At 39.9% G+C, this 26,976-nt stretch overlaps 1 protein-coding gene across 3 annotated transcripts in view; it reads right to left on the reverse strand.

The window, feature by feature from the left end:
- Babam2 (BRISC and BRCA1 A complex member 2) overlaps positions 1 to 26,976 on the reverse strand; it is a 382,404-nt gene that overhangs the window by 255,359 nt on the left and 100,069 nt on the right. The gene's annotated exons all lie outside the window — the stretch shown is intronic.

Consider the following 26,976-nt stretch of genomic DNA (forward strand, 5'->3'; position numbering starts at 1 on the left):
TAAAGTATGAGTCATTTAATGAACTTAAAATACATCTGAAGTAGGTATCTAAGATGCTTGCCATCCTAGAGCTTTTCAAACATCAAGAAGGCATTTGGAAGGGTAATAAAGCCAACCTTCCAAAGAAACCAGCAGAGCCCCTAAGGACGTAAAGAATGAGCTGGTCAAGACCAGATAAGGACACTTTGATTACTGGCATGTAACTTGGGGCCTTATAGAACAATCAGCACCTAGGCTTTCCTGAGCATGGAGCTGGGAGAGGTGTTCACTGACTTCATGGTCCCTTACCCAGCAGATATTTTTACCTCGGCTCTACCTGACTAGAACACATTCAGCACGTACAAGCTGTCTGGTGGTATCAAATGAATGCTGGCCATATGCCAAGCTGGGAATGTGTGCCTTGGAGCAGAAAACCTTTATATCTTCTGCAAACAATCTCTCTCTCTGGAAACCAAAAATGGGCCCCACAGAGCAGCCACAGTGACTGCACTTAAGCCATATATCAACTTAGCAGTACATAGTGAACACTGTTTAATGAACTTTCGCTTCTTCAAACTAGTCATCCCTCTCCAACCCCCAAACCCAAGCCTTACCAGTTCTTTCAACACTGTGGTGAACCTCACAATCAACCGAAGAAAGGCATCTGTTCCACGACTGTCATGAATAATTACACAGTTACCCAGACCAATGAACTACTTCAGAAACCTTAGCCAGGTTTTCCCATTCCAAGGTACCAACACCTATCGCTATTAACCCTCCACCAAACGAGCAGAATGGGGTCCCTTTTTTCACAAACACCATTTCTCTTATTAAAAAAAAAAAAAAAAATCTCTTCCAGGTATAGTGGGTTGCTCACGCTAGTAATCATGGCAAGAAAAGTGGAGGCAGAAGAACTTGGTGGTCAGGGCTAGCCCCTGCTACTTACCAAGACCCTGTCTCAAATGAAACACCCGAGCAACAAAACAGGGGCTGTGGATGAAGCCCAGTGCAGAGCACTTGGCATGCAGCACAGGCACTGAGTGTCAGGTAAGGGGACAATTCTCAACAAAAGGCTGTCACTTCAGTCTTCACTAAACAAAGGAGCCTGACCTCCTGCAGCAAGTATGGCAGCCTTGGGTGTCTTCAGCACAGTGTGGCGGTATCGCTGAGGGCAGGCTCATGGTCCTACACTGGACATGGGCCCACAGACACTCACCCTTTGGGTGTACAGACTTTATGACTTCGGAACCAGAGCCAAGTATTTCATAGCAAGGAAGAAAATTTAACCATCTCTCTAACAATCTGTCTTATTGGTGTTAAAGGCTCAACTATTTTACAATGATTCCTTAAACCTTCATATAAGTCCCTCTGATATCAGGATGGCTAGAGTCCACCTCCTTTCTGGACTTTTCTACTACTGTTCCACATGTTTCTCAGGAAGTAAGAGAATTTGTTCACAGAAAATATGTCTCACAATCAAAGATTTCTAACAAGTATTAACTCCTGGAATCTAGGGCTACCTAACCCTGGAGCAGGGTGGAAGGTGGATATAATATATTTCAGTAATGGGGAAGCCAGACACAGTGGCATATACTTACAATCCTGATACTTGGGAGGTAGAGCAGGAAATCAGTTGAAGGTCAACTCTACATAGCAAGTTCAAGGCCAGAAATGAGATCCTGTCTTGAGGAAGGGAGAGCCAGCTAGTTCTACTCTTGCTAGTTCCTGCCCCTGCCACAGCTCTTCTGCCTGAATACAGAATATCTTCTGGGCCTCTCTAGGGCCCTAGCATCCCTGGTTTAATATTCTCTATGCCCCGAGAACAAAAGCACCAACTATGGTGTGATCATCCTTAAATTGGTCATATTTATTTGCATTTAATTTTAAATCATTTTTTTATTCAAATATTTTTGTGATGGCCCAAATAATATTAAGGAATCACAGCGCATTTCCAAATTGGCAGCTGTGGCCTGGAGACATGCTTTCCTTCACCCGTGCAGGATTTTTATTTGAAGGTCTTTAGACAAGGCAGACACACTTTGGGAGGTCACCGTCCCCACTAATGCTCACAGCACTGAATCGCCTTCTTCCCTCATCAGTGTGACTTGACCGGTCCCTTCAGATGGCTGGGTTTATAACCCCTGTGGTTAAGATTTTAGCATATTTCTAAAGAGATGACTTAGTTCCTTTCTTGGTTCCTTCATTTATGTTACAGACAGTGCGAGTTTATTAGTTTTAAGTTTGCAAAATACAGTAGAAAGAATAGTTAGACTTTCTTTGTGATTAACAGTGAATCAGAAAGCTTTTCTGTCCAATGAATCCAGCAATGTTCACTGTGAATGACGGAGTGTCTGGGTAACGGTTACTGGATACTAACTTCCTTCAATGAGACTATTTGTTAAAGTAGCTGAGAACAGAAGACAGCATCCTACTCATCGCTGTGCAAGTGCTGTATTAAGCAGCATGGGTTTTACACTTTACACAGTTCGGTATTTTTCAAGTAAATGATCACCACAAGTACTAGCTAAAATAGGTAAGTAAAGAAATCAAGACTTTACAAGGGTCAGGAAAGATACTGAATTGCTTGAGCCAAGTTTATTTAGTGGCTGTGAGCAAAAATTGACAAAGGAAAACTGGGCAGCAATTTTGAAAATACAATATTGCAATATAACTAATTATAGTCATCAATTGTTGTAATTTTAGGCCCTCTTAAAAACAGTATCTTTGAAGCTTTCAAAGGTATGATTTCTTTTCTAAGGCTAGCATGCATAAAATAAGAATGCAAAAAAATCATCAAAATAAAATGAAATATCATGGCTCAATAGTTGAGGCCTGAAGGGGGGTACAAAACAGCACATTAAATCATTTTCCAGTTCAAAAAAACTGCATGAGATGTTGGTCTTCCTGTTTTTCATAAACCTTATAATTGTGCTTCCAGAAAACCACCAAGCATCTGCCTCTCTGTAGCTGATTCTTCATCTTGGAGCTCTCACAAGGAAACAGAGAGTGCACGGTGCCAGGATCACTATCTTCTCCAGCCAAAAGCATTACGTCTTGGAGCCAATTTCCCCTTGGTAAATTCTGATGAGACTCCTTCCATTTGCAGCTTCCTTAGTGAGTGGGAATGGATGCACATGTCCCAAGTCAATATACACGCACGTGTGTTTAACAATATACATTATATATTTTAACAGTACTATGTATATCAGTGTTCCCAGGTAAACATGCATCTATATATACAGTCACACATAAACACACAGCTCCGTAACAGCTCCTAGAAGTCTACTGATGTGATTCTCTGTGACTACAATCTTTTAATTGAGGCAAAGTTCTCTGATACTCAGCATTACTCTGGAACTCAGCATCAACCAACTCTTCTATGCAGTCACAGTAGAATGAGAAGGTTGGGAAAAAATAATTGTAATGCTGAGAACAGTCCCTTAAGTGCTTGTGAATCATCAAAGAAAGATCAAATAGGTTCTATTTTAGGGTAGGGGGCATTTTATCAAAATTCAATTACGTTTTAAAACAGGGTAATCCATATATAATTTATAAAGTAAAATTTATGGGTCTAAATATTTTATTAATTGGCTTAACCTTATTTCCTATTTAGTCTTAATAAAACTTGTAATTTTATGTTTCTTATTTTATATATGAATACATTAAATGCATTACTAACAAAGACTGCAGATTAAGTTTTTCATCATAGAACCTATGTCTTTCAAGTCTTTAGCTGCCACCTGGTTGATTATCTAGTTTTTGAACATAAACTGCACTTCATACAATTCGTATTTCTTAATAGACTAAGGTCATTTCTTCTAAGACCATAGGATACAGATGAATTTTTAAAATAGCGAGCTCCTGGCGGTGAAGTAAATGACCAATGATAATGACTGACTAGGATACTTTTATAATCCGGTTGCTTCTGATGAGTCTTATCTTCGATTTACACACACACACACACACACACACACACACACACACACATACACACACGTCGCTTTGCTGCGATTTCCACTGCCTATATTCTACACAACCCCTACATGATGACCAAGATGCACCTATGTCTCTTATTCCTTCAATAGCAACTTCTCACAGCTCTCTAGTGTGGGGGGCAGAGGGTTACTTTTTGTTTGTGATTTTGAACCTGAAGACAGAAAATCAGGACATATAGACACCAAACAACTTATACAACATTCAAAGAAATGAGTTAATGTTTTAAATTACAGCATGAAGGACACAGTTAGCAAAGATCCACTCTGTTGTAATTTTATAGGATAAATTACCTATTTCTTAAGCCATAAACTGCAAAAAAGAAAAATGGAAAAATATCTAAGTTAAAAGATACTAGAGAAGAAAACAGTCACACTGCTTAGATCTTGGCTCAGACCATCAGAAATCTGGGTAATGACGAGTTAATTGAAGATTCGAGGTCAGGAAACAAGAGGATGGGGTAGGCAAGGTAAGAAGCCCTGGGGATGACTGAAGCCGGGACATGGAGCCCTGGAGCTTTCTTGTACAGCGCTGCCTTCCTATATACTTGCCAAAATCTCCACAGGAAAAGGTCCCCGCACATGAGGAAACCTGATAGGTAAAGTTAGGTTTTGTTTTGCTTTAGTTTATAAATATTTTTCTTTGATTCCTGAGCGTGCCTAGCTGAGCATTTATGAACATGGCGTAAAGCTAGACAGTTAAAGGAGTGTTGCTACTCATCTTAATTCTTTAATCTGACTAAAAATACTCTTAATTTGCCAAACCTTCATTAATCCTTAATTCCGAATGTTAGAAACATCTCTCAGGGGATTATTTTCTTAGAAAACTGAAACTTTCATAAAGTATGCTGTGAAACAGCACAAGACTTTAGATTATTATTTTAATTGCTATGAACAAAGGCCCATAAAAATACTAACAAAAAAGAGAGGGAGGAGGAAGAAAGAGAAGCTGACGTTCACTGGGCTTGTTGTAGGCACTCAGTCACTAGGTTAACAGTTAATGTCTCAAATGAGGGAGTGTCTCTGTTTTTACAGAAAAAGACTTTATTTAGATGTTTGTTTTATTTATTTATTTGTGATTTGTTTTCTTTGAGACAAGGTCTCATATAGTTCATATTTTCAAGCTCTTGGTCCTCCAGCTATCCAAATATACAGAGTCAGATGACTGATAGCCATTTATCTGTTGGTTATGATAAAACACTGGTAACTCAATCTGAGCAGACTTTAATGAGTTTGGAGGACTGGGAATGGGATAGGAAACAAAAAATGGTTAACTTTAAAGTTTTAATAATAAATCCATTTTAAATAATAATTAGGCTTACTGGAACAAGTTTTACTTTTTGAAAATAAAACTGCCAAAGGAGTTAGCCAAGATAAGCCTCATGTCTTTAAATTCATAAAATTCAACATGTTTGCTTCAGGCATGCAAGTATAACAATCACTACTCTTACCCAATTATCTATCTAAATATAAGACTTGTATTAATTCTTTAAGAACCTCATACATATTATGTATTTTGATAATATTGCCACCCCTTAACGCCTATCTCCCTCCAGATCCAACCTCCACTCCCTTCAAACTTCCTGTCCTCTTTTGATTTTTTGTTTTTTTCTTCATAATCCATTGAACCCAATTTATATTGTCCTTATAAGGATGGGCGTCTGCCAGAGCACAGGGGACCTACCAGGGACTGCATCCTTAAAGTGGTTTATCCAGAAGCTACCTATCGCCCCTCAGTTACTGATCCATGTTAGATGCTAACTGGCTTGATCTTGTGAGGATGACAAGAGAGGCTGTGAGTGTATTAATTCCTCAGGGCAACGCCGCTGTATTCCCTGACCTTGGACCTCCCTCCCTGATCTGCAGCTCTTACGATCTGCCTCTTCTTCCACAATTGTTCCAGAGACTTGGAAGAGTGTGATGTAGATGCTCCACTTATAGCTGAGAAAACAAAGCATTTTTAATTATGTAAAGAACTCCTTTGATTTTAGAAACTGATTAAAGATATCTAAGAAACTTTTCTTTGAGACAACAGACGGGCTCTTATTAAGTTAGTGGAGTTTGCCTAGGACTCAGTCTGCAGCCCAGACAGCCCCTGAATTATAAGGCTCCAGCCTCAGTCTCCTACGTAGATGAAATTATAAGCTGACACTCGGCCTAGCTATTCCATTTTAGATACTCTAAGTAATTAGCTGCCCCTCTTTAAAAATTCTATAATAATCCAGACTTTTACTTTTCAATCTGGCTTCTTCATAAATGTTCTTGAACCACATTCAAGAATATGTATTAAATGTGTTGAATGTTTTGCTTACAATATTATAATTCTTCGGAATTTTCATAACTGCAACAACTTAAAAACCAGCTTTTAAAGACCACATACAAGGTCTGCTGGGTCACTGTCAGAGGCGGGCTACAAAGCGCTCTGCAGCTGAAGGATTGCATCAGACAGGGTAAGGGTGAGCCGGCGCTTTACTTCACAGGTTTAAATATCTTGGCTTTCCAAAGCTTGTGTGGGGGCTGCAGTTTGGCATAAAATTCTCAGCCGGATGCAAATAATTCCTCTGAAGAAAAAATGTTTTTATAATAGCGAAGGTTTTTGCCTTTAAAAATGTTAGAGAAAGCATACATTATATCTAGGTTCAATTTTTATAATACATTTTTCCTGCTTCTTGTGTTTATCTCTAAAGCTAACCCAAGGACAGCAAGCTAATCCACAAACATAGACTTCGTAAGTACAAAAGCTCACTTTCTTCATAGTTTAAATGTAAGATCAAAATCAAAGAAAGCTCTTCCGATTACAACAGGAGAAGGGACAGTGCTGAGAGCACGGCCATCTGCTAAAGTCCCCACAGTTAGCTCCACACTCCCCTGACCACATTTGCCCCTATGCTCACTCTGTTTCTGTTTTTACAGTGCAACCGATGCTTCCCCATCCCTCACAATGGCCTTGTGGGACAGGTATGGATAATGCTGGTTTTATCAATTAAAGAAGGGATGAAGACCAAGTGCCATATCTAGCACACTCTCCCTGGTGCTCGGCAGACCTGAGACCACAGCTAGCTCTGCAGCACCCAATATTCACTTCCTCAACTGTAGCCAGAGAACAGGACTGGCCTTTTGAAACCGTGAGGTCCAGCTGTGATTGCTGCTGTGGTTGACTGTCAATCAACCTGAGTGCACTTAGCCTCCCTAAGAGCACACCTCTTTGCTTGTCTCTGAGGGGACTTCCAGAGAACGTTCACCTTACAAAACACTGCAGCAATGTAACTTTGCGAGAGTGAAATCCTTAAGTATCTTAAATCAAGTGACCAAAGGTAATATCAACAACGAAGTCATTTGAAAAGTGTGTATTCTTGATATCATGTGGCAAAGGTATCACTGAATGGCAACATGGCACCTCAATTGCAAAATATCTCCATAAGATCAGTGTGGGGGCATTGTTCTTAATTAGTGACTGATGGGAGAGGACCCAGTCCATTGTGGGTGGGGCTGTCCCTGGGCTCGTGGCCCTGGCTGCTATAAAAAAAACAGGCTGAGCAAGCCAGGAGGAGTAAACCAGTAAGCTGCCCTCTTCCATGGCCTCTGCATCAGTTCCTGCCTCCAGGTTCCTGCCCAGTCTGAGTCGCTACCCTGACATTCCTCAATAAACTATGCCTCAGAATATACAAGCCAAATAAACCCTTTCCTGCCCAACCTGCTTTTGACCATGATGTTGCTTTTCAAAGCACAGTAGAAGAGTAAACAAAGACACTGTATTATTGAGGTCTTCTAGCCAAAAGCCTATAACCGCAGCCTCACCATAAGAAAATACCAGTTAAATACCAATCGAAAGACAGTTCCTTAAATAGCTGATTGAACACCTCAAAGCTATCAGGGCCAAAAGGAACAAAAAAACCTACAAATATCTGTGACAACTAGGAAGAGCCTCAGCATCTGTGAGGACCAAATAGCATGTGATAGCTTATGTAGGATTCTGCAATCGAAATGAGCACTAGGGAACAGCTAAAGACCGTAATCCAGGAATATATTATTTATACATGGCTTTATATCTGAAATGAAAAACATAAGAACATCTTATTTATTAGTAATTACTATATTTATTAGTAATATATTGGATTATTTCAAACATTTTATACTCTATTCATAAAAATAACTATGAATACATAATATATATAGTGATAAAAGCAACAAACCAATATTCCTGAAAAGCAAACATAATTACTTTCATCATAAAATTATTATATAACACTTCAGATTTTACTGCTAAATTCTGGCATAAGCATAGCAGTTTTTTATGTACAAATTCTACAGTGGCTAGAATGACAAAAACATTAATAAACTTTTTCAGGTGTTAAAAACAAAACATAATCCAGGCTTCAGTTCATAACAGTACTCAATACTGATTCACCATTTGAGACAAATGTACCACAGCACCGTAAGAGGTCAGGAATAGGGAAATGTGGGTTATGAAACTCTCTCTAGTATCTCTCTAGTAATCCTGTTCATCGAGAACCAAATGTTCACTTAAATAAAAAGAAAATCTCTCCTAAGACTCTAATATATATATATATATATATATATATATATATATATATATATAGAGAGAGAGAGAGAGAGAGAGAGAGAGAGAGATGCGATTCATTGGTTGGTGGTTTAGTCCTGGGAGCTCTGGGGATTCTGTTGGTTGATATTGTATTCTTCCTATGGGTTGCAAACCTCTTCAGTCTTTTCTCTAACTCCTCCACCGGGGCCCCTTTGTTCAGTCCAATGGTTACCTACAAGCATCTCATCTGTATCAGTGGGGCTCTGGCAGAGGCTCTCAGGAGACACTCATATCTGGCTCCTGTCACCAAACACTTCTTGGCATCAGCAATAGTGGCTGGGTTTGGTGGTTATATATGGGATGGATCCCCAGGTGGGACAGTCTCTGGATGACCTTTTCTTCATTCCCTGCTCCATTCTCTGTTGCTGTATTTCTTCTCATAAGTATTTTGTTCTCCCTTCTAAGAAGGATTGAAACATCCACATTTTGGTCTTCCTTCTTTGTGAGCTTCCTATGATCTAGGAATTTTTTCATAGGTATTCCAAGCTTTTGTGCTAATATCCTTTTATCGGTGAGTGCATACCATGTGTGTTCTTTTGTGATTGGGCTACCTCACTCAGGATGATATTTTCTAGTTCCATCCTATTCTTAGGCAAATGCCTAAGAATTTCATGTAGTCATTGTTTTTAATAGCTGAGCAGTATTCCATTGTGTAAATGTACCACAGTATCTGTATCCATTCATCTGTTGAAGGACATCTGGGTTATTTCTACCTTCTGGCTATTATTGTTAAAAAAAAAAAAAAAAAAAAAAGCTGCTATGAACATAGTGGTGCGTATGTCCTTGTTATATGTTGGAGCATCTCTTTGGTGTATGCCCAGGAGTGGTATAGCTCATTTCTTGGACAGTACTATATCCAATTTTCTGAGCAATCTCCAGACCGATTTCCAGAGTGATTGAACCAGTCTGAAATCCCCCCAACAATGGAGGAGTGTTCCTCTTTCTCCACATCTTCACCAGTATCTGTTGTCACCTGAGTTTTTAATCCTAGCCATTCTGACTGATGTGAGGTGGAATCTCAGGGTTGTTTTGATTTGCACTCCCCTGATGATTAAGGCTATTGAACATTTCTTTAGGTACTTCTTGGCCATTCAGTATTCTTCAGTTGAGAATTCTTGTTTAGCTCGGTACCCCATTTTTAATAGGATTTTTGATTCTTTGGAGTGTAACTTCTTGAGTTCTTTGTATATGTTAGATATTAGCCCTCTATGGGATGTAGGATTTTCTCAATCTGTTGGTTGCCATTGTGTCCTAAAGACAGTGTCCTTTGCCTTTCAGTAGCTTTGCAATTTTATGAGGTCCTAATTGTCAATTCATGATCTTAGAGCATAAGCCATTGATGATCTTTTCTGAGATTTCCCCATGTCTATGTGTTCAGGGTTCTTCCCCACTTTGTTTTCTGTAGTTTCACTGTATCTGATTTGATGTGGAGGTCTTGGATCCACTTGGACTTGAGCTTTGTACAAGATTAGAGTGGGTCAATTTGCATTCTTCTACATGCTGACCTCCAGTTGAACCATCATCATTTGTTGAAAACGCTGCCCCCCGCATTGGATAGTTTTAGCTCCTTTGTCAAAGATCAAGTGACCATAGGTGTATGGTTTCATCTCTGGGTTTTCAATTCTATTCCATTGAGCTACCTGCCTGTTTCTGTACCACTACCATGCAGGACTGCTCTGTAATACAGCTAGAGGACAGGGATGGCAATTCCAACAGAAGTTCTTTTATTGTTGAGAATAGTTTTCTCTCTTCTGGGTTTTTTGTTATTCAAAATGAATTTGCAAATTGCTCTTTCTAACTGTATGAAGAATCGACTTGGGATTTTGATGGGGATTGCATTGAATCTGTAGGTTGCTTTTGGCAAAGTGGCCATTTTTACTATATTAATCCTGCCAATCCATGAGCATAGGAGTTCTTTCCATCTTCTGAGATGTTCAATTTGTTTCTTCAGAGACTTGAAGTTCTTGTCATACCAATGTTTCACTTGCTTGGATAGAATCACACAAATGTATTTTATATTATTTGTGGCTATTGGGAAAGGTGTCATTTCCCGAATTTCTTTCTCAGCCTGTTTAGACTTTAAATAGAGGAAAGCTACCAATTTGTTTGAGTTAATTTTATATCCAACCACTTTGTTGAAGTTGTTTATCAGGTTCATGCGTTCTCTAGTGAATTTTTTGGATCACTTAAGTATGCTATCATATCACCTGCAAATAGTGATATTTAGACTTCTTCTGTTCCAATTTGTATCTCTTTGACCTCTTTTTCTTGTCTACTTGCTCTGGCTAGAATTTCAAGTACTAAATTAAAGAGAGAGAGAGAGAGAGAGAGAGAGAGAGAGAGAGAGAGAGAGAGAGAGAGAACAGCCTTCTCTAGTCCCTGATTTTAGTGGTATTGCTTTAGGTTTCTGTCCATTTAGTTTAATGTTGGCTACTGGTTTGCTGTATATTACTTTTACTGTGTTTAGGCATGGGTCTTGAATTCCTGATCTTTCCAAGACTTTTATCATGAACCGGTGTTGAATTTTGTCAAATGCTCTATCAGCATCTAATAAGATGATCATGTTTTTTTTTTCCTTGAGATTGTTTATATGGTGAATTACATTGATGGATTTCGATACATTGAATGATCCTTGCACCCCTGAGATGAAGCCTACTTGATCATGGTGTATGATCGTTTTAATGTTTTCTTGGATTGGGTTTGCAAGAATTTGAGTATTTTGGCATTGACATTCATGAGGGAAATTGGTCTGAAGTTCTCTTTCTTTGTAGGGTCTTTGTGTGGTTTAGGTATAAGCATAATTGTGGCTTCAAAGGACAAACTGGGTAGTGTTCCTTCTCTTTCTATTTTGTGGAATAGTTTTGACAGTATTGGTATTAGGTCTTTTATGAAGGTCTGATAGAATTCTGCACTAAACTTATCTGGTCCTGGGCTCATTTTAGTTGGGAGACTTTTAATGATTGCTTCTATCTCTTTAGGGGTTATAGAATTGTTTAGATGGCTTATCTGATCCTGATTTAACTTTTTGTACCCCATATCTGTATAGAAAATTGTCCATTTCATCCAGATTTTCCAGTTTTGTTGAGTATATAGTCTTTTGTGGTAGGATCTGATAATTTTTTGAATTTCCTCAGCTTCTGTTGTTTATGTCTCCCTTTTCATTTCTGATTTTGTTAATTTGGATACTGTCTCTGTGCCCTCTGGTTAGTCTGGCTATGGGTTTATTTATCTTGTAGATTTTCTCCAAGAACCAGGTCCTGGTTTTGCTGATTCTTTGTATAGTTCTTGTTGTTTCTACTTGGTTGATTTCAGCCCTGACTTTGATTATTTCCTGCCTTCTATTCTTCTTGGGTGAATTTGCTTCTTTTTTTTCTAGAGCTTTCAGGTGTGCTATCAAGCTGCTAGTGTATATTCTCTCTAGATTCTTTTTGGAGGCACTCAGATCTATGAGTTTTCCTCTTAGCACCGCTTTCATTGTGTTCCATAAGTTTTGGTATGTTGTTCCTTCATTTACATAAAATTCTAAAAATCATTAATTTCTTTCCTTATTTCTTCCTTGACAAAGTTATCATTGAGTAGAGCATTGTTCAGCTTCTATTGTGTATGTGGGCTTTCTGTCGTTTTTGTTGTTATTGAAGACCAGCCTTAGTCCATGGTGATCTGACAGGATGCATGAGATTATTTCAACTCCTTGTATCCACTGAGGCCTATTTTGTGACCAAATATATGTTCAGTTTTTGAGAAGGTACTATGAGATGCTGAGAAGGTACAGATATTCTTTTGTTTTAGATGAAATGATCTATAGATACCTGTTAAATCCATTTGATTCATAACTTCTGTTATTTTCTCTGTGTCTCTGTTTAATTTTTGTTTCCATGATCTGTCTACTGATGAGAGAGAGTGGTGTGTTGAACCCTCCTACTATTATTGTGTATGGTGCAATGCATGCTTTGAGCTTTAATAAAGTTTCTTTTATGGATGTCGGTGCCCTTGCATTTGAGGTATACAGATGTTAAGAACTGAGTTTTCCTTTGATGGATATGAAGTGTCCTTCCTTATCTGTTTTGATAATTTTTGGTTGAAAGTCAATTTTATTTGATATTATTAGAATGGCTAGTCCAGCTTGTTTCTTGGAAACCATTTGCTTGGGAAAAAATTTCCCAGCCTTTTACTCTGAGGTAGTATCTGTCTTTGTCACTGAGATGCATTTCCTAGATGCCGCAATAGGCTGTGTCCTGTTTCTTTTTTTATTGGGGAATTGAGTCCATTGGTATTAAGAGAAATTAAGGAATAGTGATTTTTGTTTCCTATTATTTTTGTCTTAGAAGTGGAATTGTGTGGCTATCTTCCTTTGGTTTTGTTGCAAGAAGATAATTTACTTGCTTTTTCTAGGATCTAGTTTCTCTCCTTGTGTTGGAGTTTTCCATGTATTATCCTTTGTAGGGCTAGATTTGTAGAAAAGTATTGTGTAAGGGGTTGGGGATTTAGCTCAGCGGTAGAGCACTTGCCTAGCAAGCGCAAGGCCCTGGGTTCGGTCCCCAGCTCCGAAAAAAAGAAAAAAAGAAAAGAAAAGTATTGTGTAAATTTGGTTTTGTCATGGAATATCTTTTTTTTTTTTTTTTTTGGTTCTTTTTTTCGGAGCTGGGGTTCGAACCCAGGGCCTTGTGCTTCCTAGGCAAGCGCTCTACCACCGAGCTAAATCCCCAACCCCTGTCATGGAATATCTTAGTTTCTCCATCTATGCTAATTGAGAGTTTTGCTAGATATAGTAACCTGGGCTGGCATTTGTATTCTCTTAGGGTCTGTATGACCTCTGCCCAGGATCTTCTGGCTTTTATAGTCTTTGTTGAGAAGTCTGATAGATCTGGTGTAATTCTGATAGGTCTGCCCTTATATGTTACTTGACCTTTTTCTCTTACTCCTTTTAATATTCTTTCTTTGTTTTCTGCCTTTGGTGTTTTGACTATTATGTGACAGGAGGAATTTCTTTTCTGGTCCAATCTATTTGGGGTTGTGTAGACTTCTTGTATGTTCATGGTCATTTCTTTCTTTAGGTTAGGAAAGTTTTCTTCTATAACTTTGTTGAAGATATTACTGGCCCTTTAAGTTGGGAATCTCCGTTCTGTTCTATATTTATTATTCTTAGGTTTGGTCTTCTCATTGTGTCCTGGATTACCTGGACGTTTTGGGTTAGGAGCTTTTTGCTTTTTGGATTTTCTTTGATGGTTGTGCCAATGTTTTCTATGGTATCTTCTGCCCCTGAGATTCTCTCTTCTCTTATATTCTGTTGCATCTATGACTCCTGATCTCTTTCCTAGGTTTTCTATCTCTAGGGTTGCCTCCCTTTATGATTTCTTTATTGTTTCTATTTCCATTTTTAGATCCTGGATGGTTTTTGTTCAATTCCTTTACCTGTTTGGTTTTTTCCTGTAATTCTTTAAGGGATTTTTGTGTTTCCTCTTTAAGGGTTTCTACTTGTTTATCTGTGTTCTCCTGTATTTCTTTAAGGAAATTATGTCCTTCTTAAAGTCGTCTAACATCATCATTATGAGCTGTGATTTTAAATACAAATCTTGCTTTTCCAGTGTGTTGGGATATCCAGTATTTGCTGTGGGTGAAGGTCTGCGTTCTGATGATGCCAAGTGATCTTGGTTTCTGTTTCTTAGGTTCTTGTGCTGGCCTCTCACCATCTGGTTATTTCTGATGTTAGTTGGTCTTGCTTTCTCTGCCTGGAGCTTGTCTCTCCTATAGGCCTGTGAGCCTGTGCACCTGTGAATAAAGACTTAGGAAAGTCTTTATTTTCTGCAATTCAACAATTATATAGACAATGGATGTAATTCTTACCATCTTTCAGTCTACAATCTGCAACAAGGGAGTTTGAGGCAGTATTTTGGCATTGCATGGTATGCCGGCACACTCAGAGTGGATTGAACCTGCTGCATATTCAGAACCAGGTCTGCAGGGATATCATGCAGTGGAGGAACAGTTCAGATGCATTACATTATTGGTTTGAAGAAAAGTGTGACTCATAGGTTAAGGAGCTGGGATCTAAATAGCTTATGATTTTTTGCTACAACTTACCTATGTAATTATTATCTGCCTGTGAAGCCCTTGCATACAGCAAGCGAGTTTTCTGGATGCTTCTACTATGTTAGTCATGCAGTGGGATGTTGCTCTGAAGCATGGTCCCTCTCCCACAGTGCTACCATCCTCCTAGCCCCACCTCACTCTCAGCCTTAAGTCCCACCCTCGCTTGATGACCAGATCAGACTAGGCTCAACTACTGCTACTTTATTAGAAGTCTTACATCTCCTTAGATGCAGAAAAAGCATTTGACAAAATACAACACCCTTTCATGTTAAAAGTATTGGAAAGATCAGGAATTCAAGGTCTATACCTAAACATAATAAAAGCAGTTTACTGCAAACCAACAGCCAACATCAAATTACATGAAGAAATACTTGAAGCAATCAATCCCAGGAAAATCAGGAACAAGATAGGGATGCCCACTCTCCCAATATCTATCTAATATGGTACTCAAAAGTGCTAGCTAGGACGATAAGACAGCAAAAAGAGATCAAGGGGATACAAAGTGGCAAAGAAGAAATAAAGGTATCACAATTTGCAGATAATATGATAATATACATAAGAGACCCCAAAAATTCTACCAGAGAACTTCTCCAGCTGATAACTTCAGCACAGTGACTGGACATAAAATCAACTCAAATAAACCAATAGCCTTCCTTTATATAAATGATAAACAGGCTGACAATATTAAGGAAACAACTCCCTTCACAATAGCTACAAATAATATAAAATATCTTGGGGTAACTCTAACCAAACAAGTGAAAGATCTATATGACAATAACTTCAAATCTCTCAAGAAAGAAATCGAGGAAAATCTCAGAAAATAGAGAGATCTCCCATGCCCATGGATTGGCAGAATCAACATAGTAAAAATGGTCATCCTACCAAAGGCAATCTACAGATTCAATGCAATCCCCAACACAATTCTTTAAAGACATGGAAAGAGCAATTCTCAAATTCATCTGAAAGGCAAAAAAAAAAGAAAGAAAGAAAGATAGATAGATCAGAATAGTGAAAATAATTCTTAACAATAAAAAAATGGCTGAGGGACTCACCATCCCTGACGTTAAGCTCTACTACAGAGCAATAGTGATAAAAGCTGCATGGTATTGGTACAGAGACAGACACATTGATCAGTGGAATAGAATTAAAGACCTAGAAATAAAACCGCACACTTAAGCACATTTGATCTTTGATAAAGACAAAAATATACAATGGAAAAAAAGAAAGCGTCTTCAATAAATGGTGCTAGTCTAACTGAAAAATGAAAATAGACCCATACTTGTCACCATGAAGTTCAAGTCCAGTTGGATCAAGGACCTCGACATAAAACCAGATACACTGACTCTGATAGAAGAGAAAGTGGGAAAGAGCCTTGAACTCATTGGCATAGGCAGAAATTTCCTAAACAGAACTCCAATAGCTCATACTCTAAGATCACGAATTGATAAATGGGACCTCATGAAACCAGAAAGCTTCCATAAGGCAAAGGACATAGTCAATAAGACAAACCGGCATCCTGCAGATTGGGAGAAAAAATCTTTACTAACCACACATCGATAGAGGGCTAATATCAAAAATCTATAAAGAACTCAAGAAACTAAACAAAAAAAGAAAAAAACAAAAAAACAAAACAAAAAGAAAAAACACCCAATCAAAAGATGGGTTAAAAATGGGTTATAAAACTAAACAGTGAATTCACAACAGAGGAATCTCAATTGGCTGTGAAGTACCTAAAGGAATGTTCAAAGTCCTTAGTGAATAGAGAAATGCAAATCAAAACCACCCTGGGATTCCACCTCACACCAATCAGAATGGCTAAGATCAAACTCTCAGGTGACAACACATGTTGGTGAGGATGTGGAGAAAGAGGAATGCTCTTTCATTGCTGATGGGATTGCAAACTGGTACAACCACTCTGGAAATCAATCTGGAGGTTCCTCAGAAAATTGGGAATAGATCTACCTGAAGATCCAGAAATACCACTCTTGGGAATATACCCAAAAGATGCCCCACCATGCCACAGGGGCACATGTCCCTCTATGTTCATAGTGGCCTTATTTGTCATAGCCAGAAGCTGGAAACAACCCAGATGTCCCAGGACAGAAGAATGGATACACAAAATGTTGTTCATTTACACAATGGAATACTACTCAGCTATTAAGAACAAGGACATCCTGAGTTTTGCAGACAAACAGATGGAACTAGAAAATATCATCCTGAGTGAGGTAACTCAGATCCAAAAGGACATGCACGGTAAGTACTCACTATTAGCCAAAGAAAAAAGTACAGAATACCCAAGATACAGTCCAAAGAACTCAAAAAAGAAGTTTGGATGACTCAGTCCCACTTGGGAGGGAGAAGAAAGCAATCATGGGGTTGGGGGGAGGGACCTGGGGAAAAAGGGGGACGGGGGGAGAAGGGAAGAGGGGAAAATGATCTGGTATTGGGTGGGGGAAAAGGACTGGAGCCCTGAGGGCCAGCAGAAAGAATGGAAACAGGCGACCTCAGGAGGTAGGAGATTGGGAGGACCCTCCAGAATGTACCAGAGACCTGGAAGGTGAGAGACTCTCAGGACTCAAAGGGATGGACTTTAGATGAAAGGCCCTACAGTGGGGAGAGAGAACTTGGAGAGCCCACCTCCAGCAGAAAGACAGGGCATCAAGTGAGGGATGGGGTTGCCATCCCACTGTCAAAACTCTGACCCTTAATTGTTCCTGTCTGAAAGAAATGCAGGGATGGAAATGGAGAAGAGCCTGAGGAAAAAAAGGTCCAGCAACAGACCCAAAGTGGGATCCAGCTCAAGGGGAGACCTCAAGACGTGACACCATTACTGAGGCTATGGAGCTCTCACAAAAAGGGACCTATCATGACTGCCATCTAAAAGATCCAACAAGTAGCTAAGTCAGATGTAGATATGTGCACCCAACCAATGAACAGAAGCTGCTGACCCCTCAGATGAATTAGGGAAAAGCTGGAGGAAGCTGAGGAGGAGGGCAATCCTATAGGAGGACCAGCAGTCTCAATTAACCTGGATCTGTCCCTGAGATCTCTGAAACACTGGATCACCAACCAGGCAGCAGACACCAGCTGACATGAGGCCTCCAACACATATACAGCAGAGGACTCTGGGTCTGGGTTCAGTCAGAGAAGATGCACTTGATCCTCAAAGAGACTGGAGGCCCCAGGAGTTCAGAGGTCTGGTGGGGTGGGAGGATGGGGGGAACATCCTCATGGAGACAGAGGAGGGGGATAGAATGTGGAACAATCGGGAGGTGGACCAGGAGGATAAAAAAATTTAAATAAAAAATAATAAATTAATTAAATGAATCAATGAAGGAAGGAAGCAGCACCCCTCTGTGGCATCTGCATCAGCCCCTGCCCCCAGGTTCTCTCCCTGCATGAGTTCCTGCACTCACTGCTTTTGACATTAACTGTGAGTGAAAATAAACCTTTTCCTCAGCAGCTTGCTTCTGGTCATGATGTTTCATCACAGCAACAGTAATGATAACGACGACACCTGTCCTAGCAGAAATGCTTGACAATATATGAGGTCTGCAAACAGAAGGGTAGATTTAAAGAACATATATGCATATGGTACAGACACAAAAAACACCAAGAAAAAAATATAGTCTAAAATGTTAAGACTTTAAAATATAAATGCATAAACTATGCAATAAAAAAAAGACTTAGCTCTACATTGTTTGGGATCATGGCGGGGTTTGTACCTGTTGGTACTTACATGAATTTTACATGTCATTAATAACACAAATATATGGCCAGGAGTGATGGCACACGCCTTTAATCACAGCACTTAGAAGACAGGAAGATCTCTGTGAGTTCGAGGCCAGCCTGGTCTACAGAGTGAGTTCCAGGACAGCTAGGGCTACACTGAGACCATGTCTCGAAACAAAAGTACACATAACAACAACAACAATAACAGCAATTATATACACTATCATAACATAAACGACACACTCTGAGAGCAGTTGGGTGGGACAGGGTGGTAGAGCGTACACAGCGGTGCCTAGAACTATTCAGGGCGCCTCCCCAGGGAAAGAGCACTCATGGACTGCAATGATTTACTCCCAACTCAATAACTCATTTCCCCAAAAATGTTTTTTCAAATTCAGTCAAGTAAATCAAAACTGACAACATCTGCTAAATGTTTTATTTGCCATTGGATTTCAAAAAATAACTTGGTTTGCCTTTTTCCATTTGTCTTATGGGAAGCAGCATTTTTAAGGTACCTTGTTTATACTTCCAAGATGCTGTTTCTCTACAACTATGTTTAAAAGTCTTGTTTATAACACATGCTTTCAAAATTGTTTGTGTGCGCATATTAACACTCCCTAATTCACAATTGGCTGTGATAGCAACAATTTTGAAAAACAGATACAATCATAAATTATAGTTGTTAAACCAAGAGCCCTCCACTATTTTCCTCTAGAGAGAACATTTTTTAAAGGAGAAAAAAAAACACCAACTTTTTTCCTCACTTCATAAAGGATTTCTACAGCTGATAAGCTAAAATAAACACAAGTCATCACAGACCTTCACACACACAAGTACTCATAGACCTTCACAAAAGGAAGTACTCATAGACCTTCACAAACACAAGTACTTTCTGTCTCATCAGCACATAAACCAATTTCTCATCAGAATGTCTAGTCATTTTCTCACACTCACACTGACCATTTATGGATGGATTTATTATGATAAGCTGCTCTCAAATCAAAAGAACTAGAGATGTCCTCTCTAAATAACATTCTACTTCACACCAGAAGAATCTACAGGAATTAAGTACCAAGATTTCTATAATAAAAGAAGTACACTGCCATGAAACTGTAGCTAGACTTTGGCTACTTTGTGGGTTCTTTCTTCCACTTTTCGTCACTCTTTTCCTACCCTTTCAACCCCCTACACCTACACTAGATAGCAGAGAAAAAAGAACAGAGGGGGAAAGGGGACAATGTTATTCTTAGACTACTTCCTGTTAATTGGGGTGTCAAGTTCCTTGGGGCAAGTTTGATCTTTGCAGTCAGGATCTCTAATTTCTTCTCCTCCTTTCTTCTCTGTGTAGAAATACTAAACAAACCACTAGCAACAGTGACCAACCAATAATCTACCCCACCTCTCCAGGCCCTAGCACTTATATCCCCTCTGAAAAGTCCCCAGAATTACAAATGTCACACAATCTCAGAAACTATCTGCAGTTAGGAAAATCACACCCCTGCTACAGCATGAGACAAATCATAGCCAACTGCTGTGAACAATCTCAAGCAGCCTTGTATCCCACATCTGGGATTAAAATGAAAACATTCCCATAATATTTGGCTTTTTCAAAGAAACCAAAATTTTCACTACATGGAATCTTTTTTTTAAAATGTTTGATCAACATTGTTATTAGCATCTTATCAATAATAAATTTTTGGTTAATTATGTATTTTCCTCTGTGTGTATGTGTGCACATACATGTTCATGTGAAGAGTGCGTAGGTGTGCACGTACAGGTAAAGACATGTGGAGATCAGAAGACAACCTCTCTGTCTTTCTTTAAGCACCATCTACCTTTTCTTTGAGACAGGTTTTCTCATATTCTCTAGTTTCACTGGGCACAGTGAGCTAGCTGGCCAGCAAATTCCAGAGATCCATCTGTCTCCACCTCCCATCTCGGCATTTTTGGTATAAGAAGTGCATCCGCTTAGCCCCACCTTTTACTTAGGCTCTGAGGACCTGAACTCGGGTCTTGTGCTTTGAAGGCACATACTTTGCAGACTGAGCCATCGCCTCAGGTCTATGTTCTTACCAACAAGGTGTGTAACATTCATGGTCCACTGAAGTTTTTATACATTTGCTTTGAAAGTAAAGGATAAGAATGACAGTTTCAACGTAAAATGACATGTTCTCAAAATAAAACTGAACACTTCCACATGGGCTGCTGTGGCTCTGCACAGACCAGCACCTCTAGAACAAGAACAGCCGGAAGCTAAGATACAATCCAAGCATTTCTCTGAAGCAATCCGCTCTCTGTACAAGTAAGAACTGGCAGAGATAGAGAACCTCAGAGAAGACTGACTGCCACAGTGCTCTACCCAGAGATATGTGCAAGCTGGCCCAGAGGGAGGCTGGGACACAGGCACTGACCAGGCAAGAGCTGCTGCTGCAGCTCAGGGAAGTCATGACAGCTTGAGGCAGAGTTAAAGAGACCTCAAATACGCATCCAGTTCCCTCACGGCTTTGGATGAAAGAGCTCAGCACTGCGCTGACGCTGAAGAGAACCCCAGGCCAGCAGGGTCTGTGGTCATAAAGACAAGTTGTGAAATGTGGGCTCCCCGGGAGTAAGATCCATACTGTTGTGTGTTCAAACATTGGTTAAAAACTGACTTAAATACAGAGAGAGCCAGGCATTTAGAACTGTCACGAAAGACTGATCACACCACTGGCTCCCAGGAATAACCGAAACAGGCTCCTTCACAACTCAACGTGGCCCTACCTAAACCACAGATCACCCTCAACTCAGCAAAGTCTCTGGGTTGAAATAATCAGCTTAGATGCCTCTCAGAGAGAACAATTCTCTGTCTCCCTCCCCGCACCTCTCAGGGTATGCCACCTCTGAAGCTGCTGCCATTTTGTAACTAGAATTCCAAGAGCTACCAAGCACAAACCATGTGACTGATAAGGAAGAAAGGAGGCAAAACACATACTCGAGGATAATCCAGATGTTAGAACTAGCTCACAACGACTGGAAAATAATGCCTAGTGTGAAAATGAAGACTGTACACCTAGAGGAAAAAATCAATTCAGCAGAGAACTAGAAGTTGTAGACAAAGATCAAACCTTAGAGCTGAAGTCAAGCTGGGATTTGTGCACCACCCCCTCACTCACACACACACACACGCACGCACGCACGCACGCACGCACGCACGCGCACACACAGACAGAGGTCCAAGAACACTGCAGGTTAACAGAGTCATCACAGCAGGGGTTCCAAGTGTCTTGGCTTCTTTATACCGGATGAAGGATCCACGATGAGGGTTTCTTTATTGGGTTCTATTTACATGTAAGCTTTTTGGTATAACATTAACTAGAATTTAAATGATTTGTTCCTCATCTTTAAAAAAAAAAAGGATCAAATAGAATTAGAGACTAAAGACTTTTTTTCTCAAAATTAAGAAGTCATTACATAAGTTTAAGAAAACAAACTACTAACTTGGGAGATGAGCTGGGCATTATCTAAATGTGCTTGCTTACCTTTCACCCCTCACCTCTTCTACCCTCTCTTCTACAAGCTGAGGCAGTTTTCCAGCCTGTCAACACAGTAATATGGGGCGGACACAAGGCACGGAGCTTCGCAACCTGGATCTGGACCCCAGGGGCTCTCCATCTTGCTCCATGGTAGTTATGTCAACGTTTCATCACAGACCTCGTGGACCTCACTGTCCAGCCTGATGTCAGTCCATAAAAGACCACCAACATCAGCTTTGGCTCACAGCACCCACAGTGAAGGCTGCTATTCTCTGGGAGGGCTGTAGCCACACCCTGTTCCAACAAATAAATTGAAATCGCGGAGAAATGGGCCACAATGGGTAAAGAGAAAAAGAGGGGTCTAGGCTTGATCCTGTGAGGCTACGCTCTTTAGCCTTAGGTAACAGTTTTCAACATAATCAGTCTTATTTGTATTCTATAGCATTCGCTTGCTTTTTTTTTTTCCAGTAATTAACAATTCTGTATACTAAATGTTCCCTATTTAATTACTAGGGTAGTTTCTATCTCCTGACTAGATCCTGACTGATAACTAGTAAAACTGAGAAATCGCTAACAGATCTATTCCCTGTGTATGGCCAAGGAAGTCTACCTTCTGGTATATACCATCGGGCATGCGCAGGGCTACTACTGAGAAAGGCAGAACAGGCACAGCAGCACTGTTGACAACAGCAGGAGTTGAGAGGTGAATCAACCCAAATGCCCATCAACAGACTAGAGAAGGAGACTGTGGTGTGCTAATACAAGGTGATACAAAGGTGATACAATACTATCATCAGTGCGCATAAACAGTAACAACAGGGAGAGAAATGGCATGGGAGAGGAGGCAAGATACAATCAAACAAGTAAAACTGTTTGAATTAGTTTGTATGACAGTCAAAGAGAGTAAAATAAAATGCTACCAGTCAGTGTAGTGTTCACTCCTAGATGGGCGAGCACAGAGATAGCAGGGAGTACGAGAAGAGCATCCAGATGTGGGGATGTTCTGCTTCCTCATCTGGGTCCTAGTTCAGTATTCACTGTGCTACATAATTTGGCTTTGTGCTCTTGTCTCTATGTTAATCATCATAAACATCCTAACATCAATAACATCATAATATTATTACATTAAAGTAGCCTTATAAAAACTCAGATGAGGGGCTAGGCATATAGCTCAGGAGTACAATGTTTGCCTAGCCAGCACAGTCCTGGGTCAGCTCCCTAGCACTGAAAACAGTACAGGTAAGCAGGCCCTCAGCTAATACATTTCTAAGGCCTCAAGGCTTATGTGCACACACAGATCTGGAAAAAAAAGTCCTTCTCTTTGTTCCCATAGTAGCTGTGCTTATTAACCTTCCATCCCTACAATCACCACCCCATCCCATAATGCAAATGTCTTACTTATCTGGCTTAAGCACTATGTACAGCTTGAGGGGCAAAGATGAGTCCTTTATGAGCCTCAAACCTCGTTTCGGCTCTGTACACTTGTGGCCTGTATTTCAGGTATAGAGGGGCAGATAACTACTTTACAGGGACCTATTCAAAAAGTGCCATTTGTAGACAGCACCATGAAGAGCAAAGGAGGAAAAGTTAGATGGCTGAGCAAACTCACATTGAGCAAGCAGAACAGTCAACAGAGGGCTCTAACAGCCAGTGAGGCACCACCAGCATCAGTGGCGTTAGCATAGCTGCGCTGAAGAACTTGTCCCAGGCACTAATCAACCTCACTGTCAGACCAGGAAGTCAGACGGCACTGCTTTCTCCTTCTCCTAGAATGGCCACGTGCTCTTCTCACTCAAATTTATGATCCAACTTTCCTCCTTTATGCAACTTTATTTTGAATTAAAATGAATTATCATTATTACTTTGGGGAAAAGAATTTCAAAACAGCCTTGGAGGCAGCTGAGCATACCACAGAGTGTTGCAAGACTGGGCTGAAAAGCATTGCTTTAGTTCTGGTAACTGATTTCAGTCCTCCAAATTTTTCTAACGATAAATGTTTTCTTAATATTTTATAAGTGTATTAAAAGTATACATCCTAGTTTTAAAAATCAGTGAGGTTATAACTGCATACTTCTGTAATAAGCACGTACTGTGCACCCTACAGTCCTAATCTATGAGAATATTCCTTCTCATTATAATGGAACTGATGCCTTCTTATCTTCTTATTGAGCATAAATGTGTGCCTATTTCCCTGTATCTATATCTGACCTTCCTAAATCAACCTCTTTGAAGTCAAGCACTGAACACATGCACAATCAGAAGCTACCAGTAGGTAGGATAGTCACTAATTTGCCTTTGGTTGATTTGTATGGCTTTGTTATTAGTAGGCAGCCATGGGAGAGTCACCGCCTTACACGCAGCATGGTCCACGGCCAGCACAAGCAGAATGGAACATGAGGAAAGAATGAGCGGCGAAGCCCACCCTGAAATGCAGACCCGTCTCTGTGTCCGCCATGCTTTGGTGCAAGGCACAAGTGCAAGCAGGACCTGGCTGTACAAATGAGAGCCTCCCTAATCCCAGGCAGCACAAAGGGTCCCAAAGGAGCATCTCTAAGCAAAATGGATAGCTTTCATGGCACGAGAAGTTTCCATGGCCACCCCAAACCATGGGACATCTTCCCTCTACAATGCACTGTTTGTTTCATTTTTATAATTTTCCTAAGCTATAAAATAAAGTTTGGGGTCTGTCTACTTCTCTACCCAGGGATCACATCTAGAGCCCAGGTCTCAGGTCAATAGCCTGGAGCTCTGTATCCTAGCTTTCAATTAATGCGAATTAAATGGTTTGATGAATGAACTGTTAGATTATACAATATAATAAAGCCATGAGGTAATTCTACTAGAATTTACAGTCGTTAACTTTAAATACAACTTTCCAATATACTCTGGAGTCTGTTACAATGCTATTTCCATTTTTGTCTTGGGAAATGCTTTCAGCTTAGCTTTGAGAGAAAAGGAAAAGCAGTGTTACTATTTTATAATCACATCTCAACTCAAAATACGCTCTGAGCTGGCTTCCCAAGCATACTGGTCTGCCTCGAAACTGCAGGAATAAAATGATTAAAAAAAAATCAGTAAAATATTTTTGCTCAGTAGAAAGAAATCTTACCTTAAAATTTACACTATAGGGTATCACAATATTTGGCCATTATTAAAAAATCAATTGTGTCTCTATATTGCTGCAATATAAAACTAGAAACTAAAAGAAGAAACAATTCCATTTATAACAGTATAAAAAAATAAAAAACAAAAAAATACCTAAAGCAAAAGTATAAAACTCACACACCTGAAATGACAAATTATGTTGAAAAGAATTAAAGACAGTATAAATAAATGGAAAGTCACTTCACATTGTTCCTAATTATGAAGACTTGACAGTAATGTCCGAGTTAACACAAGATTCCGTATAATCCCCATTAAAACCCCAGATGGATTCTGTGCAGACATTCACATGCTGATGAATATGGCAACACAAGAGACCTCAACAGTCAAGGGCATCCTGCAAACGATGTGCAAGTCCTACCCCCTACTTTCCAGACTGACTGAGCAGTCACAGCCATTAAGGCAACACGACACCATTATAAACATACACGGACAGACCAACGACATAGAATTAGTAACCCAAAATACTTAGTGATGATAAAATGCCAACAAAATTCAATGAGAGAAACACATCCTTTCTAATAAACAATGCCAGCACATCTAAATATCCACTTACAAAATAAAGCTGGCATCAACCTCACACCATTACAAAAATGAACCCATAAGGAAACAAATACCTATGTATGACAGCAAAAATAATAAAACTCTTCAAGGAAAATCTTATATTAAATCTTTACAATCTCAGATTAGGTCTATTGATTCTTGAGTATCAAAAGCACAGGCAACAAGAGAAGAAGAGATAAATTTAAATACATCAAACTTTAAAACGTCTCTTTAAAGACGGTAAGGTGCATGAACTCCGCTATCTAAGGATATGAGCTCAGGTTGCTAGGACCACACAAAAGCCAGGCCCACCGACACCCAGCTTGGTCCCAGCACAGGCAGGATGGAGACAGATGGATCTAGCAGAAATGATGAGCTCTGCGTTCTGTGAGAGAACCCGTCTCAGAAAGTATGGTGGAGTGACACGAGACGCCTAAGCTGACAGGGACTCTACCAATGTGCACGCATGCAAGCACGCACATCCATACGCACACAGCACCTAGGCAACACAAAAGATAATCCACACAACGGGGTGGAAAATGTGGCCAAACATGTATATGATTGAAAATAAACAAAAACCTTGAACCAAAAATGTAATTAGAAAAAGAAAGGACAAAGTCAATGTAAAACTAGGCAAGGATGTTAACAGTCCTCCTCTAACAACATGAAAAGAGGCTCCATTCATCACGAAAGCAACATGAAGTCAAATCACAAGGAGACACTATTTACTCAAGAGCTACCAGAGATGGCTAATTAAAAAGACAGACAATAATAAGTATTAGTAAAGACACAGAAAGCAGAACACTTATATACTACTCTAGGTGAGAATACAAAACAGTACAACCCATTCTGAAGACAGTTAGTGCAATTATTTGAAAAGTTAAATACAGGGGTTGGGTTCAGTGCACTGTTAGTTGTGCTGCTTCCGCCTCCTCCTCAGCCTCCTCTCCTCCTCTCCTCCTCCTCCTCCTCCTCCTCCTCCTCCTCCTCCTCCCCTCCCTCCTCCTCTTCCTCCTCCTCCTCCTCCGACACTGCTCTTTTTCAGCTCATTTCTCAAAAGCACTTATGATAACTTCACTCAGGGATGAAACATTACCATAAGAGTGGAATTACCATATCAGCTCTGCTACGGGATTCTATAAATCTACTAGCGTTTCTTCAGTACAAAAATAGAAGAGAGGAGTAAGATGAATCTCAGAGCCCTTTCTAGCTCTTTAAATTCTCCATTCCCCACACTTGCCAATACTGAAGACATATACTGCAAATTGTATAGACAGTTCCAAAAACAGGCTGTGAACACTTTCTTATCCTTTTTATCCCAGTGGTCTATCTCTCTTGCATAATCCAGTGCTTTCTCTCCCCT

This window comes from Rattus rattus, chromosome 7 (genome assembly GCF_011064425.1).
Source record: "Rattus rattus isolate New Zealand chromosome 7, Rrattus_CSIRO_v1, whole genome shotgun sequence".
Taxonomy (NCBI): domain Eukaryota; kingdom Metazoa; phylum Chordata; class Mammalia; order Rodentia; family Muridae; genus Rattus; species Rattus rattus.